The sequence below is a fragment of the Octopus sinensis genome, linkage group LG6 (assembly GCF_006345805.1).
Source record: "Octopus sinensis linkage group LG6, ASM634580v1, whole genome shotgun sequence".
Lineage (NCBI taxonomy): Eukaryota > Metazoa > Mollusca > Cephalopoda > Octopoda > Octopodidae > Octopus > Octopus sinensis.
The window spans coordinates 22,274,741-22,279,303 of record NC_043002.1 but is presented as its reverse complement, the minus strand read 5'-3'; the positions used below and the strand labels follow the sequence as shown (position 1 = coordinate 22,279,303).

Genomic DNA, 4,563 nt, shown 5'->3' with positions numbered 1-4,563 from the left:
AGCGAAAACGCCTAAAAGCTCCACGAGGCTTCCTGAAAGTAAAGGTTTTTCAAATGCCTACAGAAACCACAGAAATGGATTCCTCCAAGAAAGACGACTAAAAATTATGACTTCTCACATGATCATTCAGAACAATTTTTATCACCCAACAGGTTCCTTGTTTTAAGAGAAGATTTCGAACAAAGCCCCAAAAAGGTAGTCAACAATTTACTTCATCCTCTGGATGGTGCCTGTACCACTTATCGTGGGATTCTATTTTGTAGTATTTACAAGCATTCCAGTGGATGTTATGACCTAGCCTGTCATGTCTTATGAGGTACTCCTTTTCAGCGAGGAGTGGGCAGCCAGAAACAACATGATCAATTGTCTCTGTGAATTTTCCGCAAATTCTGCACGAGGGATCAGATCCATCTTTAAGGACGTTTGCATGGTAGTTTCTGGTAGGTAAGCTTTGATCTAGCGCAGCAATAGCATAACCTTTTGTTTCCCCTTTCAGACCTGTCCCTTGCTGTCATTGGTTTGTTAGGTTTTGATCAATATCTGGCTTGGACAGGCAGTTAAGGTATTTACTATGCAGGATTTGCCTTTCCAGTTGTCTTCGATATTATTCATGAAAGTCTTCTTTGCTTTGTGTTTTGTTTTTTATTATTATTATTATTGTTGTTGTTGTTGTTGTTTTATTATTATTATTATTATTATTATTATTATTATTATTATTATTATTATTATTATTATTATTATATGTTTGACTTTTGCTTTATATTTGTACAAGTTGGCTCCAAGTCTCACCAGAGACCTCAAGAGTCAACAGGTTGGAAGTTCATGTTGTTGTTATGCCTAGTGTGCCATATATTTGGGTTTTTTTGGTGTTGTACTAGTGAATGTCCCCCCAAAAAACGAAAATTATGTTTGTTTTAAACCCTGAGATTACATAGAAAGTATTGTTATTATTATTATTATTATTATTATTATTATTATTATTATTATTATTATTATTATTATTATTATATGTTTGACTTTTGCTTTATATTTGTACAAGTTGGCTCCAAGTCTCACCAGAGACCTCAAGAGTCAACAGGTTGGAAGTTCATGTTGTTGTTATGCCTAGTGTGCCATATATTTGGGGTTTTTTGATGTTGTACTAGTGAATGTCCCCCCAAAAAACGAAAATTATGTTTGTTTTAAACCCTGAGATTACATAGAAAGTATTGTTATTATTATTATTATTATTATTATTATTATTATTATTATTATTATTATTATTATTTCCTTCTTTCTTCAAATTTTCTTCAATTTCTCGCCGAGTGTTTTCCGTACACCTAGGGCAGAGAAGCTCATTGTATGCATTCCCAGATTACACACGCAAATTTACAAGTAAAGTATCTATTTAATGAATAAATAAATTCATGAATGGATGTTGTTTTCACAGCGATAATGCTCTTCTCTGTACATGAGTCGTTCCAGTCAACACGATTTTTTGCACTTCCTGTAGGGATGGTAAGCCTAGTATCATTTTCAAATAGGTTTCAGTAGCGTTTTTTTAACATTCCTAGAGATCCTACAATCACTGGTACTGTAGTTGCCTTGAGATGCACAATCACTGGTACAGTAGTCGCCTTGAGATGCTTATCATTATTATTATTATTATTATTATTATTTTATTATTATTATTATTATTATTATTATTATTATTATTATTATTATTATTATCATTATCATTATTATTATTATTCAGTAGTTTTATTTTTATAGTGTGCTTTCACTTCACTACCGAGCGCAGCTCACTGTGCCTTAGGTATGTGCTGTGATTTGTTGTGATGCTCTGATGGTTATTGTATGGAAGGTGTTCTGCATAGGATGTGTGCAGTGCCTAGTAGTACAATTTTCTGTATGTTATATGTGTTTGTAAGTCCTGGTGTTTTTGTTATGTATTTGTCTGAATATTTTTTTATCATGCCTAATGCACCTACTATGATAGGAATTGTTTCTGTTTTTAGATTCCACATTCTGGTTACCTCTATTTCCAGGTCTTTGTATTTTGAAAGTTTCTCCATTTCTTTTAGAGAAACGTTGTCATCTGCCGGTATTGATACATCAATTAGAAGGCATTTTTTTTCTTCGTGATCTCTGACAACTATATCTGGTCTATTGGCCTTAATTTCTCTATCTGTGTGTATCGGCATATCCCAGAGTATGGTTGCTTTCTCGTTTTCTGTGACTTTTTCTGGTGTGTGCCTATACCATCTTTTTCTGTTGTTATTCCATAATGTTGGCATAGCTTCCAGTGTATGAATGTTCCAAATCTGTCATGTCTGTGAATATATTATTATTATTATTATTATTATTATTACTATTATTATTACTATTATTATTATTATTATTATTATTATTATTATTATTATTATTATTATATTATTATTATTATTATTATTATTATACTATTATTATTATTATTATTTTTATTTTTATTTTTATTTTTGAGTGAGAGAGCTGTGCATGCCATCAAAGTGACACTGGGGTAAAATATACGAAGCCCAGTATACCCATCATGACTACCCGTCTGATAAGGGTACACTTGACACATACATCACAACCATATGCGCGCGACATGGTGAACTCATATCAAGATAAACAACACATAGCCTTGCAGGAGGGGCCCAGTTAGAATTTTCTTCTGGTCGAGTAGCCCATCGCGCTCAAAAGGTGCCTGAATAAGGGTTGTTTGAAGATGTTGAACGAAACACCCATGTTTTCAGAGGTGAATTATTTAAACCCCAAAGAATCCCTCTCAATACATGGCTATGATGCTCTCCCACTACTTCTGCCCGTGATCAGAGATGCACATATCGTCATCCACGAAGGGACATGCTCAACTTGTTAAGGTCAAGCAACTGAAAGCAAATCTGTGGTAGCAAATCTGTAGACCATCTTTTATACTAAGACATAACATGTACATGATAATACTTCCAATCAGTTAAGATCAGAAGCCATAAAAGCCAGTGACTGGAATTTGCATCAAGACCTTTTATTATCATTATTATGTGAGGAAAACTCACAGTTTATATTAGCTGGGTATGATGGAATGTGTTAGCTGTCCACAGCCAGCAGACTAAGGCAACACTTGTTTACTGATCATGCTTCAAGAACCCTGCGAATAATTCTTGCCGTACCAAGAAATACTGATTTTTGTAGGTGTTCTACCTTCACACTTGCACCAATCTTATTATTATTATTATTATTATTATTATTATTATTATTATTATTATTATTATTATTATTATTATTATTATTATTATTATTATTATTATTATTATTATCATTATTCAGTAGTTTTATTTTTATAGCGTGCTTTCACTTCACTACCGAGCGCAGCTCTGTGTGCCTTGGGTATGTGCTGTGATTTGTTGTGATGCTCTGATGGTTATTGTATGGAAAGTGTTCTGCGTAGGATGTGTGCAGTGCCTAGTAGTGCAATTTTCTGTATGTTATATGTGTTTGTAAGTCCTGGTGTTTTTGTTATGTATTTGTCTGAATATTTTTTTATCATGCCTAATGCCCTACTATGATAGAATTGTTTCTGTTTTTAGATTCCACATTCTGGTTACCTCTATTTCAGGTCTTTGTATTTTGTTTGAAAGTTTCTCCATTTCTTTTAGAGAGACACGTTGTCATCTGCCGGTATTGATACATCAATTAGAAAGCATTTTTTTTCTTCATGATACTTGACACTATATCTGGTCTGTTGGCCTTAATTTCTCTATCTGTGTGTGTATCGGCATATCCCAGAGTATGGTTGCTTTCTTCGTTTTCTGTGACCTTTTCTGGGTGTGCCTATACCACCATCTTTTTTCTGTTGTTATTCCATAATGTTGGCATAGCTTCCAATGTATGTAGGTTCCAACTCTGTCATGTCTGTGAATATATTCTTTCTTAGCCAGGACTGGGCAGCTAGAGATAATATGATATATTGTTTCTTGTCCATCTCCACATATTCTGCAGTTACTTGTTATATTTCTTTTCATTACATGGTTTTGGTAATTTCTGGTGGGGAGGCTTTGGTCTTACTATTATTATTATTATTATTATTATTATTATTATTATTAATAATATTATTATTATTATCATTATTATCATTATCATTATTATTATTATTATTATTATTGAGTGAGAGAGCAGTCCATGCCATCAAAGTGACACTGGGGTAAAATATACGAAGCCCAATATACCCATCATGACTACCCGTCTGATAAAGGTACACCAGGCACATGCATCACAACCATATGTGCGCGACATGGTGATCTCATATCAAGATAAACAGCACATGACCTTGCAGGTGGGGCCCAGTTAGAATTTTTTTCAGGTTGAGTAGCCCATCCTGCTCAAAGGTCCCTGAATAAGGGTTGTATAAGGATGTTGACGAAACACCTATGTTTCCAGAGGTGAATTATTCAAACCCCAAGAATCCCTCTCAACACATGGCATGATGCTCCCCCACTACTTCTGCTCGTGATCAGAGATGCCATATCGTCAGCCACTAAGGGACATGCTCAACTGGTTAAGGCC

At 34.1% G+C, this 4,563-nt stretch overlaps 1 long non-coding RNA gene across 1 annotated transcript in view; it reads right to left on the bottom strand.

Annotated features, from left to right (window-relative positions):
* The window catches only part of LOC118763844, a 17,588-nt gene extending 13,256 nt beyond the window's left edge, over window positions 1-4,332 (bottom strand). Inside the window, exons 1-2 of the long non-coding RNA XR_004999591.1 lie at window positions 4,322-4,332; window positions 2,817-2,818 (exon numbers count right to left, since the gene is read on the bottom strand). This is a non-coding gene — a long non-coding RNA (uncharacterized LOC118763844). The remainder of the gene's footprint in view (window positions 1-2,816; window positions 2,819-4,321) is intronic.
* Between the last annotated feature and the right edge of the window lie 231 nt (window positions 4,333-4,563).